Source organism: Alosa alosa, chromosome 1, assembly GCF_017589495.1.
Source record: "Alosa alosa isolate M-15738 ecotype Scorff River chromosome 1, AALO_Geno_1.1, whole genome shotgun sequence".
Classification (NCBI taxonomy): Eukaryota; Metazoa; Chordata; class Actinopteri; order Clupeiformes; family Clupeidae; genus Alosa; species Alosa alosa.
This window is the reverse complement of record NC_063189.1, coordinates 48,553,763-48,569,824: the sequence shown is the minus strand read 5'-3', so window position 1 is coordinate 48,569,824 and position 16,062 is coordinate 48,553,763.

The window sequence follows — 16,062 nt, the reverse complement described above, 5'->3', positions numbered from 1 at the left end:
GTATCCTGAGTATTGATTAAGTTTGTAGTTGATAGGTTTTCTAATGATATATAGTCTGTTAACAAGTTTTTCCAATGAGTGATGTGAACATTGTTCCTAGATTTCCAGTTCATGAGGATTGTTTTCTTGGCGATAGTCAGCGCTACCAGCAGTGTTTTATTGCAGGAGTTGCTTAAATTGACTGTGGATGTATCACCAAGTATGCATAAGGAAGGGGATGCTGGGATGTGACGGCCAAAGATGGAGGAGAGAGATTTTGTGACACTCACCCAGAAGTGGTTGATTGGAGTGCAATGCCAAACCGCATGAATGTATGTGTCTGGGTTCTTTTGTGTGCAGTGTGAGCATAGATCCGAACCAAACCCCATTTTAGCCAATTTATGTGCAGTGAAGTGAAATCTGTGAAGAACCTTGTATTGTATTAGTTGTAGATTACTATTCTTTGTCATGAGGTAGATGTTTTTGCACATTTTGGTCCAGAAGTCGGCACCGGGAGTAATTGATAAGTCTGATTCCCATTTGTGATATGGCAGGCCAATTGTTTTTTCTGAACGAGATATCATTTTGTAAATTTGGGAGAGTATTTTTTTGGGAGAGGGAATATTAAGCAGCTCTGAGATTGGTGGGGGAATGTCAAGGTTAGCTGTCTGATTATTGTCTTGAAGAATGTGTTGAAGGTGAGTGATGCCCTTTCCCATCCATGTGTGAAAGTTAAGTGTTTTTTTATTGACGGTGAAATCTGGGTTATTCCAAATCGGGGTGCGAATTGATGGTGCTATAGGTGAATCAGTGATGTGGTAAAATCTCCACCAGGCTGTCAGAGTAGATGAAATTGTTGGGGCTTTGAAGGATGGATGTTTTTTTGATTAACTGACTGCAGAAAGGGAGATCTGAGATTTTAATTTCTTTACAGATTGTTTGTTCTAGGTCTAACCAAGTGTTGTCTGAGGGGGTGGGGTGTAGCCATTTGTAGATGAAGTGGAGCTGGTTGGCCATACTTGCAGTACACTGCCCCCCCCCCCTACATACACAGCACATTATTTCATCAGGAAGCTTCTCCAACACACATATTGCACACTGCCCTCTCCCCACATGCACAGCACACTATCCCATCTCCCCTGTCATCCCCCCAACACACACATCAAGACCCCTGACAGTTGGGTTAGCCCCTTGAGCCATGGATCTGCCCAAGGTTTCTTCCTTGGTAAGGGAATTTTTCCTTGCCCCTGTTGCTCTTGGGTGCTCCTTGTTGGTGCCCCCCACACACACATCCCAATCCTCCCCCACCTTTCTTATGCAGCCTTTGCCACTTAATCTACTAAACCCCTCTTCTAATGCACTTTTTAACCTCCCCCAATAAATGCACAAATAGGCTGACACCAGACATAATTTCACTGCATTTCTTACTTCCAGTAACTATATGCATGTGACGATAAACTTCCTTGTATCCTTGTAACATCATTCATTTCTTGTGTGGCTAGAAGTTAGCTAGCTATGTCATAGGAAAGAGATGTTGCTGTATGGGATTTATGCTTAGTGTAATGCCATGGTCATTTGATATGAGATGCTTGTACTCGTAACTTCGTCACTCGTAACTTTAGGACTCCTATTTTTTTTTACTAAGAGTAATTCAGGAAGAATTTTAGCCCTAAAAGTAGGACCTGAGTCTGTGACAGCTTAAAAGAAGTCGCGAGGACTCCTAACTCACAAAGACCGACAAACACAAACAGTTTTTTGTGGTGGCATTTCACGTCGCGATGTTTTGAAATGCGTCTACAGGAGCTTCCAATCGCGAGGGAACAATGTTGCATTGTAGGCATAACTAACTAAGGGATGCAGTAACACCACCAACAACAACCAAAACTAGCCTACTCATTGTTTACATGTACATTAAATGTAACGTTTCATTGTGAATCAAATTGAAATGTTCTCCTCTTTGCAAACGTTGGCATAGGCATATGGTGACAGATTAATTTAATAATGTTGCTGCGTGAATCACGGTAAGCGTGAATGAAGTGGCCACTTCTTAATGGGACTCACTGTATGGAAGTGGGCTAAGTAAAATAGAGATGTTTAAAATAAGATAAAGTTAATCAGAATTCTAGGATATGCCCGCTTGACAACGGCAGAGATAGAACTGGCCTTTGGCCATAGCAACCATCCATTTAGAACGACTGGCCTTCATAGCAACCAAAGATCTTAGCTGTGATGCATGTATACATGTAATGTGATGCAAAGTATAGAAAGGGGATGAAATATACAGAGACAAGAAATATAGTGCAATGTAGACAGTAGTATACAGTTGATTTACAGAAGGTGGTTTAGAGTAATATGATGTATTCCTTTATTCTGAGATACATCTGAGATACAGATGCTCTCAAAACAATCCCAGGCTCTCAAAATAATCCCAAACAGACATAAGGTCTTTATAGAGCAAATCCATATAGATTATTTGTCAAATAAACCAGTAAAACATAATTAGGGGATGGAATATGTAACATTCACACTCATAGCTCATATTTTTTTTTAAATAAATCAGTGAAAAAGTGTCCTGACAAACAAGCAGCATTTTAATGCCTTGGTCATATTTCATCATTTCAATTCTTCTCTAGGTTACCTGATAGCCCAGTTTGAGAGGTGCAAGACGCGTGACATTATTTATTTTTGCAGCCAATCACTGCTGTTGTTTTATTTTATTGATTTGATCTTAGTCATAGAAGCTAAATTCGAAGGCAGGCCAAAGGTAAAATCCAACGAACCGCATTCACCCCGCAAGCCAATAGTTGAATAGCCCTCTCCTAGAGCTTTAGAGGTATTGCCACTGCTCCAACACTGAAAGGCACTATTACAATGCTTGGATCAAGCCAGGTTCAGCATAGCGTATGCCACTGTCGGCTCACGTTGGTGACCGGACCAGGGCAAGCACACTTTCGCAGTAACCGCCGGAAATGCAGTCTAGTTAGTTTGTTATTATTTGTTCTGATTGTTGCATGTAAAGTCCCTGTCTGTATATAAAGTATATGTGTGGCCATTTATGTACTTTATATGGTAAAATTATGTGTTGTGTTATATATTATGTATGTGTATGGAAAAGGTCCATAGTTATTCCTCATGTACTACACCCTTGATAACCTAACCCCTAACGCCTATGATGGCCGGTTTTGTTTTCTTTTTCAAAGTATAAAGGTTTCAAAGTGATAAAGGTGCAAACTTTCAAAGTGATAAAGGTGCAGGTTTATTTACAGTGCGCAGGTGCAATATATGAAATAACAAACAAACAAAAAGTTTGTTTGTTATTTCATATATTGCACCACACTAAATAAACCTGCACCTTATCATAAAACTCAGAGCTATTTGTTGTCTGCCAACCCTTCAACCACTGGAGTTTTCTGGACACGCCCATCCCTTAAATGTGAGTTGGGGGTTGCAAAGCCTCTTTCTCACACACCACCCACGGGTGGGCGTGTGCGCCAGCGCTGCAGGTCAGCCTTTCCACATACACACCTGGCTTTAAAGTTCACCGTCCTGGTAGCATACCTATCTACTGCCAAGGCCTGAAGGGGACGGGGAGAAAATGTACTTCTGCTACACTGGCAGAGAACTCATGTGAAACAGACTGTGGGAGGTGGAAGGGGTTTGAATGCTGTGAGTGGAACGTCGGAGGGATAGAACTGGATCAGGGTTCAGACCTAACTCCTCCAGGGGGCACACAATTGGAAAATCTTCACCTGCTGCTATACTTGGGGCCAGCTCTGGTTCTTCCAAAGTGTCTGTGCTAAATGGTGCCACTGCCAGGTGGCTGGCGCTGTTTGTTGGGGGTTGGACATCTGGTACGCCCTCCAAATGAGCCTGGGACAGTTGGACAAGGCTAAAGTTAACACCATCTTGGTCACTGTGATGCTAAGCACTAGTCCTGGTGTGGACTACGGCAACTGCAGGGTTACCGAGGCCTGGCTCCCTCCCGATACCCCCATGAGGCTGTGGAGCAGCCAGTGCTAGTGGGCTGGATGAATCTTGACCGGTGGAAACAGGTCTAAGCTCGGAGCAATGCATGGTCTTAAGGGCGCCCTTTTCCCCATACGGCCTGATCTTATAGTGTGTGCCAATTCCATCCAGACACTCCACAATTTCATACTTGGTAGACACCAACGTATCCTGTATTTTGTGGTGACCGTGAAAATGGTTCTTGCAAAAGAGTTTACATGTACATTACATTTAGCAGACACTGTCCCTGTGGTCACCTCCAGTATTTCCAAGTAGGTGGTCGACTGGTAACTGTGGCTTCTGACTGAACATCAGCTCGTATGGGGAGTGCTGTGTGGACTAGTGGACTGGTACACGGTGGTATTATAGGCAGGAGCTGAGGGAGCAACTGGGGCCATTTACGCTTCTTTTCAGGGGGTAAGATCCTGAGCAAGTCATGAAGTGTCCTGTTGAAACATGCACATTGACCGTTCCCCTCTGGAACTGATAAGTGGTGGTTCTAGTCTTTGTTATGCTGTAGATGTCACACAGGTGCTTCAACAGCTCCCCCTCAAAGCTGCGCCCCCGGATCAGAGTGGATTCTTCTTGGCACGCCATACACATAGAACCATCTCTCGGTTAAAAACTTAGCTACGGTGGAAGCTCTGTTATCGGGGGTGGGAAAGGCCTGGGTAAACTTTGAGAAAGCATTTGTGACTACCAGAACATTCTCTTGTCCTGTGCTAGCCCAACCCAAGAGAGTAAAGTCAATGGAGATTATCTACAAAGGCTTAGTGGTTAACAGATTTCTCAAGAAGGTTCTGGCTTTGGGTTGTCTTGCTTTAGCAACCACACAGTGCTCACACTCAGAACACCACTTTTGCACCTCATGCCACATCTGGGGCCAGTAGCACGGAGGAGCCTGGGTCGCTCGGTACAAGGTCCCATCCACTTCCTGTATCTGGGACCACTACTTTATCAATTGCGGACTTTCCTTGGTTCACTCCACTTGTCTTAACGGGTAGGTGGTCGTCCCTGTCACCAAAACCACAGGTATCTTGCAGGACTTTCAGGTCTCTTTTGGTTCGACCAGGGATGGTGTCCACCATACAAGATTCTGTCATCCAAGAGTCTTGGATAGTTGCACTCGAGGCTTGCATGTTGGCTATGGCAGGCGGCAGGGGGACGTCCAGACCGTGTGACACAGATCGCAAAGTGTTAGTGGGGCTTGTGGGAAGCCTAGAAAGGGTATTGGCATTGCGATTAGCTGTCCCAGGACGATATTTGATGTTGTAATGAAGAGGGCAAGCTAAGAAACCCAGCAATGTTCCAGAGCGTCCAGTTTCGCTGACTGCAGGTATTAGAGGGGATTGTTGTCAGTGTACACGGTGAACTTGTTGCCCAGGAGATACTTGCCATTTTTTTCCGTGATTGCCCACTTGACTGCAAGGAGTTTGAGTTTCATGGCACTATAATTTGACATGTTCCTCTCACTTGGCCGCAAGCCCCGGCTAGCAAAAGCTATTGGTCGCCGTAACCCATCCTTCTCCTGTGACAGAACTGCCCCCAATCCTCCATGGCTTGCATAGGTCTCTAAGATAAAGGGACGACTGAAATCAGCATAACCTAGGACTAGCACTTGAACAAGCCATTCTTTTAAGGCTCTGAATCCAGAAAAAGTTCTGAAAGCAAACCTGAAAGTGACTACATTCAATGTTAACTATCCAATATTCAGATGTCTGTAATTGAAATGTATGCAAATTAGTGCATAAGTAATGAGATATTGTTAAATTAAATCCATAAACATATATTTTCAGAAAACTTGTAATGCAAAAAAATATTGTCTCTACATAAATAATCAACTAAAGTTTCATAAGAATATCAAGGAGTTACATTTTTTACCCTATTCACCCGTTCTATGTTGCCTATGGCGGCCCGTTTTAGGCCGCAAATGCTAATTAGCAGGTTTAAAACTAAAAAATCAGCTAAGTTATGATGCAAATAATTTTATATGACCGTTTCTTGCCCCAGACTAGATGGAGGCTTAGCCACATTTACATTTAGAGAGTATTCTCTTTCTTCCTTTGATCTATTCAATGCAGATGTAGGTGTGAAATGCTCCCCACTGGCTGGGCACCATTTGCTCCTACCATCTGTCCACAATCTCCTCTGTTCTGTCTTTGGGTTAGACAAAGACCAGTTAACTTTAGCTGAATTATATGTTTGTGTTATTAACTGTAAATGTATTCATGTTTGGTATCATTTTTATACTGTAGTCTCAGTACAAGGAGTACAATGAATTAAGTGTAAGAATGTTTAGAACATCCTGTATAACAGCCATCACCAAATGGCGGACCGCGGTCCGAGTCCGGACCGTGACGTGATCCTATCCAGACCCAGACCATATAGCCTAATTTAGATTTTCACGTAAGATTTCAAAGCTGCGCTAAATGTTTCGTTGGTTAGGATAACAGCATTTACTTCAGGAGCTTCAGGAACCATCATTTCGCTTGCTGCTACTCAGCCAGTGAAATCTGTGTATTCTGATAAAGTCAAGTCAGTGAGTAAAGTAGCCTACTATGGAGAAGAGACTGATAGCCTGAAGCGGCGAGGAGAGGAGGCGGGGGAGAAACAATCAGATGGATATCTAAGTTAACGATAAGTAAGTTATTTTCAAATCATCGATTGCTCAAAGAAGAGAAAGCTAGACAGCGAGAACAGAGCTTTATATAACGATACGGAGGCAATACCATGCAAAACTGTCACGTCCGTACCGCCAACTAAATATGGATGTGACAGTTTTGCGCAGAATTGCCCTGGACCTCTTCTATATTCTGAGACAGGCGATTTTAAGCGCCAATTTGAAGCACCTTTACTAGACAAAGCATTTATTTTGAGCAAGCATAGGGTAGGCTAGGCCCATTCAACAGTGAACTGAGACCACAGAATATTTTATGATTTAAGAAGACAAGATTGATCCACCACAATCTAGTTAATCCTACATGCATTCACTGCCCAACAACGTGATATTCCTGGGTTTCCAGGATTTCGGGTCAACATAAAAAAAAAACTAAAAAAAATGAAATTATACTTGCTGATTAATGGGTTCAAGGAACCAGCTGTGGAATATCCATCCTTGTCTCAGCTCAAATTTTATTTTAAGTTCACGTTAAGATATTAAAAAATACCAAGTCTACTCAGTTTTTCTCCCCAATTAGGCTACTCTTATCTTGCCTTATTTCTCCTCATTTCGAATGTCGCCTTTTAGGCTACTTATTTTATTTCACATTAAACATTAGGCCTAGGCCTACAATCTTCTATTTCTTGAATTTCCCCTTGGGGATCAATAAAGTATCTATCTATCTATCTATCTATCTATCTATCTACAACTAGGCTCCATCCATCCATCCTAATATTATACATACATACATATACATAGCCTAAACACGCACGTTAAACATTATGATGCTCCGGACCTTTGCTTGAGGAAATTTTCCGTAACTGGACCTCGCTGAAGATTAATTGAATACCCCTGCTGTATAACATTTCTACCTGAGGAGCCTGCCTAATATGTTAATGTCAAGTAGGTGTGTCTGGGTGTGGCTGACGGAAACGGCGGGAAGTTGTGCCTATGATCACTACGTGAACCACACCCTTGCAAATTGAGCATAAATGGCCAGCCTCTTCCGGTAGTCTTTAGAAGAGAATACTGAGATACTGGTGAAATCCATGATGGGGTCACACAAACATGTACTTTTCTCCCTTGAGGGGCACTGGCCCCTCATTGAAAAGAATAAATGCCTGGATCCTGATCTTTCATCGTCCTGATTGAGTCTTAAGAGAAATATGGTAGTAAAAATATACTATCAGTTAATATGATATTCACAATCAGTACCCAAAAATTAGGCAAAATACCCTCTTTACCAGTGTTTTCTCACATTTGACTCCCAAGTGATAATTATGCTTTATATAAATGATGATGTCATCTAAGTGTGAAAATGGATCGTGAAAATTTGAAGACAAATTTCCTTAGACTCTAACTTTGAAGACAAAGTTCCTTATAGTACAGTGGCTAGCACCGGAATTGTTCAATTTTTGCACAAAGCATGAAACTTGGCACAGTTATACTACAACCCCTAGGGATCAAAAATTGAAATGGACCCCAACACATAGCGCCCCCTATTGGCCGCCATCTTGAATTCAAATATGGCTACCATTTTTAATAGAATTTTTGATACAACTTCAAAATTAAACAAGATAAAAAAGTCTTTTAAGTTCTAACACTCAATTTTTAGGGTCAAGGAAGCTATTGACATGATTTCCAAACAAACTTGATGTTGGCCATTTTGAAATCCAATATGGCGTATACCAAATGTGAAAATATAGACCATCTCTATTGTTATTCATGATAGAAATATAATTCAAAAACAATTTCAAAGTTTAAAGTCATTTTATCACATGACAACCTCAATAATATACGAGGCATCAAGTATAATCTGGTAAGATTCCAATATGGCCACTATGTGTAAGAAAATAAGCCAATTATTCTATAATTTGGTTAATTGAAGTAACTACCTACATCATCAATAAATTCTTATTCTACCTTCTTCTCTTTCTGAGCAAACCTTAACTCTTACTATACACTGCTCAAAAAAATTATACACTTTAAAAAATAAAACACATCAGATCTCAATGGGGAAAAACATGCTGGATATCTACATTACATTACATTTGGCTGACGCATTTTTAGCCAAAGCGACTTACAACCTGGTAAACAGTTTAACTTTTAAAACAATTCTACCAACAAGGAACAACAGATGAAAAAAGTTTGGATTGACCTGAGCGTACCGGTGGCAGAGCTAGACGATGTTTGTCTGAAGAGTGCAACGGTCAGGGGGTAGCATATCTGTATGAGGGCATTCGAGTAGGTGGGAGCAGTAGGTTTAGCTGGGAGGACCAGCAGTTTGGTTTTTGAGAGGTTTAGCTGGAGGTGGTGTGCCTTCATCCATGTAGATATGTCTGAGAGGCAATCCGAGATCCGTGCAGAGACCGAGGGGTCATCAGGTGGAAAGAACAGATAAGAACAGCTGTGTGTCATCTGCATAGCAGTGGTATGAGAAGCTGTGCGAATGGATAATCTGTCCCAAAGAAGTTGTGTGGATAGCAAAGAGAAGGGGGCCCAGTACTGAGCCCTGGGGACCCCTGTGGTGGGATGGTGAGGTGCGGACAGCTGTCCAAGCCATGATACGTTAAACGAGCATCCTGTGAGGTAGGATTCACAGGATTCTGATATGGACTGGGTAATATGTTAGGAACAAAAGGATGCCACTTCGTTATTTGGGAATGAAAATTATCAATCTACAGAGGACTGAATTGAAAGACCCCCCGAAAATCTGAGTGGAAAAAATGACGCGGCAAGCTAGTCCATTTTGCTTGAATTTCAGCGCAGCAACTCATGATTTTACTCAGTAGTTCGTATGGCCCTGACATGCTTGATCGGGGCATGCATCGGGGCATGCTCCTAATGAAACGGCGGATGGTATCCTGGGGGATCTGCTCCCAGATGTGGACATGGCCATCACTGAGCTCCTTGACAGTCGGTGGTGCAACCTGGCGGTGTTGGATGGACCAAAATATAATGTCCCAGAGGTGTTCAATCGTATTTAAGTGTGGGGGGACAGTCAATGGTATCAATGCCTTCATCCTCCAGGAACTGCCTGCACATTCTCGCTACATGTGTCCAGCCAATGTTGTGCACCAGGAGGAAATCCAGGGCCCACTGCACCAATACAGAGTCAGACAATGGGTCTGAAGTTTTCATCCTGATGCCTAAGATCAGTGAGGGTGCAGTTGTCTTGCCCGTAGAGGTGTGCGCGTCCTTCCAAGGATATCCCTCCCCAGACCATCACTGGCCCACCACCAAACCAGTCATGCTGAATGATGTTGCAGGCAGCATTACATTCTCCAAGACATCTTTAGACATCACATGTGCTCAGGGTGAACCTGGTCTCATTTGTGAAAAGCACAGGCCGTCAATGGCAAACCTGCCAATTCTGTATTCTTTGGCAAATGCCAATTCAGCTGCACGGTGCTTGGCGGTGAGCATAGGTCCTTCCAGAGACCATCGGGCCCTCAGGCCACCTTCATGAAGTCTGACAGTGTGGTCAGAGACATTCACACCAGCGGCCTGGAGGAGGTCATTTTGTAGGGCTCTGGCAGGGCTCCTACTGTTTGTTGTTGCACAAGGAGCAGATACTGGTCCTGCTGGGTTAAGGACCCTTTACCATCCTGCCCAGCTAGAGCAACTGTCTCCTGGAATCTCCAACATGCTCTTGAGACTGCGCTGGGAGACACAGCAATCCTTCTGGCAATGGAACGTATTGGTGTGCCATTCTGGAGGAGTTGGACTACCTGTGCAACGTTTGTAGGCTCCAGGTACTGGCTTATGCTACCCGTAGTGACACTGACCCTAGCAAAATGTGAAACTACTGTAGTGTCAGTCAAGGAGGATAAAAATGGAAAATGTATCATTTGCCACCACCTCTAAAACCATTCCTGTTTTTACAGACCTATCTCCCTTCTTGTCAAAGTTTTTGGAGAAAGTGGTCTTCAAGCAGGTCTTGGACTTACTATATCAGAACAACCTGCTAGACCCTATGCAGTCTGTTTTCAAGAGTCATTCTACTGAAACTGCTTTTCTGTCTGTGACCGAAGCATTGAGTGTAGCTAAGTCCTCATCTAAGTTGCTAAGTCATTAGTATTCATTCTACTAGACTTATCTGCAGCCTTCTATATTGTTAACCATGACATTCTCCTTTCTACACTGTCTGAACTGGGATGTCTAGAAAAGCCCTTGGTTTAAATCCTACCTTAAAGGGCACATGACCTCACCACAGGTTTGCCTCAGGGATCAGTATTAGGGCCCCTACTTTTCTCTATTTACACACTTCCTTGGGTGAGACCATTCGCTCCCATGAATTTTATTATCACTGCTATGCAGACGATACTCAACTTTACCTGTCTTGAGCTTTTGGTGTTTCCACCACAAAGCACACCTAAGGACTGGGCGCTGAACGCACTAGCCAGTGTCCTAAAAGTGCTGGTTCACTGACTAGAATGAGCCCTAATGTGTCAGGAAGGAGCTAAACTCATAAGGTATTACGTATTTAAGTTAGCTTCATTGACAGGCATAATCATTTTATGGGATGCAAAATGTTAAACTACAATAAAACAAAATGGATCTTTTCAAACAATCACTATAAGCCTTAAAAGAAACACCCACCTCAATTGAATTAGGCTAACAGTAGGATGTGTTGTACTGGGTTATGTACTAATTATCTAACTCTAACTGGGTGTATGTAATAATTTATCTAACTCTAGGATAGAAGACAAAATAGCTAATTTCCCATAAGGCAGCATGTTTCTTTAAGAGACTTGACAGACGCTAGCATCCATGGGTTTTAGCCTCCTTGCTAGCATGCCAGCCTCTAGGGGGCAAATTAGAAGGATTGAGCCCAGGCAAGTGCAGGGTTTAGTCACACAGTCGAAACTTCACACATAGCCTAAACGCACCCCAGTTTTTGACTCCGTGTCAGAATGTATGGCTACTTCCAACGTGTCTGCCATTTTAATTATGCATGATTGTCAAATTATGTGTTAAAAGCAGCGTAGCATTATAAATGTAAAAAAGGGGTAGTACTATACCTGTACCAAGTTTCATGCTTTCTGCGAAAACTGAACGATTCAGGTAAAAATCTGGCCTTAGTCGCTGTACCAGAGCCATAGAAAAAGAGTTGCGACACTCTTTGAAGTCGCCGCCACACGGTCACGTGGTTCACGTACGCTTCAACAGTTCCAAACAGCTCTTTGCGTGTAGTGTTATTTCAATGGGATAGACAGCAGCAAGTGCGTTATTGAACGGGAAACATTACAACAAAACAAAAACGAGTGTTAACGAGTGTTAGCATGCTTACATTATAGTGACAATTACATATTGCGAGTATAATTGGTCTGCAACATCGATCTAAAATATGTTCTTTGGTAGTTCTAACATTGAACGTTTGTTTCCTTGCTGGACATAAGCTGTTATTGGATTCCTACACTTGCCTGTATCATGCTACATCTACTTTACTTACATTGTCAAAACGTAGGCTATGCATTTTGTATCCTTTTTGTGTGTGGACATTAGATCCAGTGTCCTTTTTAGTTTGTTTGGTGAGATGAAGATGAAGGTGCCCCCCCCCAAATCTACCACACAGCTTTGATCATTGTAGACTAGCAATACACGTCTATCAAATATCTAAATATATGAATAGCATTCAGTAGCCTAACAGCTTACATTTTTAAAGTTTGATCAATGCATTAAATCTGTTCAGTTATTTTAGAGAAATAGCATAAAGGTGGCCACCACAAAGCCTTGGTAGTAACATTTTAATACTAGCCATAAACATGTCAAAAACACATAGGCTAAATAAGAATCAATAACAACTTAAATGTGAAAAATTTGATCTATACTGCAAGACACCCACTGTTTCAATAACACACTTGTAACTCAATAAGCAATCAACTGTTTCAATAAAATACTTATAACTTATATGTCAGCCGGCTGGTGAGACTACAGAATGAAAAGGATGACTGATACATGTTAGGTTTTCAATAGAATTTTTATTACGTTTTCAATGTGTGTTTAAAACAAGAACAGGAACAAATGCAAATATAGCTGCAAGCAGCAATGAGGGGGCCAAGCAGATAGGCCGGAGTAACCATGGCAACGAAATGCTGTTAGCTCAATGCTGAAATCAGACGTATGGCCATAAGCTGTCAAAGCAAGTTTCACATCTAGCAGGTCAAAAGTTACAAGGCAAAATGCATTTTTGCTAATTGCAGTGACCCTAGAGGTGAAAGGTCACAAAATTTCTTCGGCATTCACCTGATGGGGTCATGAGTCCATGTACCAAGTTTGGTTTTGATACATGCAACGATTGCTGAGATATGAGCTCACTTCCTGTTTGGCGGCTTCGCCACAAATTTCGATTGGATGTGACGGGCTTCTATCAATTGTTACAGAAATAAATGAAGTGACAAGGCATGGTCTGAAGATGGTCTGTGCCAATTTTGGTGAAGATCAGATGAAATTTGTGACCTGTGCGAAATTGTTGGTGTTTTTGATCAAATCAAATATGGCGGCCGAATAAATTATATTGATGTGACAAGTTGTCCTCAGTTGACCTAAGGACCTTTCACAGTATTACCAGACACCACTAGTACAATTTAATTCTAAGCACAGCAGCAACTACAGGCCAAAAGGCATGTTTGTGAATTACAGCTCCCCCTAGAGGTCAAAGGTCACCAAATTTCTTGAGGGTCCTCCTGATGGGGTCATGAGTCAATGTACCAGGTTTGGTTTTGATATATGCAAGGGTTGCTGAGATATGAGCTCACTTCCTGTTTGGCAGCTTCGCTGCAAATTTTGATTGGCTTTTACGGGCGAACGGTAATACTTCCGAAGACAAAAAGTGATAACTTTTGTGAGGCTTGGTCTGAAGATGATCTGTGTCAAATTTGGCGGGAATCAGAGAAAGTATGTGACCCCTGATACATTTTAAGTGTTTTTGATGAGATCCAAAATTGCGAAAAATCCATCATGGCGGAAAATGACGTCATAGGGTGCGTTGAACTCGGCTTGGTCCAAGGATTCCAACAATACCTGACTTTTGAAAATCGGACCAACAGGTCAAAAGTTACGTGCATGAACGCACGTCCAACTTTGGCCTGTTGGTGGCGCTAGAGGGTTTGAGTTGCCGACATGAAACTTGGTGACATGAAACTTGGTGACATGAATCATGGGACCGTCCCCAATCAGTGTGCCAAATTTCCCAACTTTTTACCATACGGTTCTATGGGCTGCCATAGACTCCCATTGCATATAATAATAATAGGAAAACGTAGAAACACAATGAGGTCCTCGCAGCTTCACTGCTTGGCCCCCAAAAAAGACTGGGAGGAAGATTTGGTGACACTGCAACATAAAAAGGAGGTCTGACACTCATTTAGGTTTCCAAAAAATAAAAAGATTTCAGTTTCCAAAGTTTCAACAATTGTGTGTGAACTACACAAAAGACACTATGTGGAAGGGATGGATAGCTCTCCATATACACACCTGTACACCTATAAGAGGGACATGGTGACATTCTTGAATTTCCCCTTGGGGATCAATAAAGTATCTATCTATCTATCTGGTAAGGAGGATGAGGTGTGGAAGATGCTGGATCAACACAACTCCCTTTGTGTGGACCTCAAACATAAAGTTCAGAACAGGCACAGTGGAGAATGGAGGGAGAGAACAGAGCAGGCAACACTCAGTGTATACTTGGGACAACACATTAAGTAAGTAGCAGAAACCTAAGCAAGAGGCCATCTCCAGCAAGAGTTTTACATAGGCCCATACACAGCCAACTATTTGCAAGGCTGGTTGGGGGTACCACAAGTCCACACAAAAACTATAACAATGACAACATGAAGAATGATTTTGTTGGGGATTACTTTCAGAGTGATCTATGCCCTATTAACCTGATTACACTTTTCAGTTATCCAAAAAAAAAACTTTGCTATGTATTTGACAAATTACTTTTGACAAAGCAATCAAAATTATTACACCAAGAACACCAGCATGAAATGTAAAATTACTGAAAACTAAATTAACTAACCTGAAATCGATTATCAGTTGGAGCAAAAACTCCTACTGTAGGCTACTATACAGACGCCACTGTCCCACGACCACGCTCGTGCCACACTCGCCTACCGCTTGTGCCACTGTCCCGTTTGGAACAGTGATAGCTAGTGGCACAGGACTGGGCTGGCAACACAAGAGCACAAGAGCCACGCACCAGTAACAACAACAATAACTTATAATAGTCTAGGTTTTGCTCCTACTGCTTCCCCTGAAATTCATAACTGAAATCCACTCATTCACGAGTCTTGGACACTATAGCCTACTTCATGTCATGTTCAGCCCACGGTTCAGTTCATAACGCCATAAAACTCGCCATCTAGCAAGCTAATCTATATCAGGTTTAAAGACAATACTCACATTCATTTGCTCCATTTTTCACCTGAAGAGCGTTAATCACAAACCCATTGATAACCAGCACATCTGAATATAGAGTTGCCATGCTGAATGAAATGTATTTTATCAAGATAAAGTTTGTGTTCCCCCTCATAGCATGTCTAATGTTAACACTATGTGAATGAGCTGACTAGCTAACGTAAGCTAACGCAATCAGGTTTGAAAAATATAGCATTATAAACATAATAAAAACCTGTTGACAACCAACCTATCATCTAAAGTTGCCCTACTACAATAGGCTAACCAAATGTGTTTTGTCTGAAATTCATTATTGACGTAGGAACATTATCTTTAAGCTAACCTCATTCCACATCAAGGTTTGCAGGCTAACTTTTGGCTTTGAAATTTTGGTCAATTTAAGCTATAAATGTCAGTTAAACAAGCAGCACAAAATCCTCAAAGAACAATACCAGTATCTACTAGTGCAGTTGGTATAGGAAATGCATATGCCAATTGAAAAAACGTCGTACCTTCGTCTACTTACCACTGACAATATCAGGCAGAAAGCAATGGAAGTGAATGGGGCTAAAGCCGTGAATGTCAAAGTTAGGAACTTATGAGCTCAGCATAACGCGGAAGTAGCCTGGAAAAAGCGCCGCCATTGTTTCCTATGGAAGTCTATGGAAGTCTGTTTCATAGTTTGTCGTCACTGTAACAAAGGGCCGACTCTAGATCAGTCTGTTGTGTGCTGTTGACTGATTGTTATAGTCTTTCAAGGTGTATTTTCTACTTGTGTGCGTTCAGTAACAAGTGAGTATCTGTATTATGTTCGGTGTATGTTATGTGTCAAGTAATTGAGGAAATATCGTATAAGCGTGAGGCACGCGATTCACATGTGCATTTACCGCGAGTGCATGTTTACCGCGAGTGTAAGTCTGGACTTAATCACACATAATGTTAGGACACATTCCATTTGAATGTCGAACAGTGCCATGTTCATTATTATGTATGCCTACGTGACTTGTTTACCATAT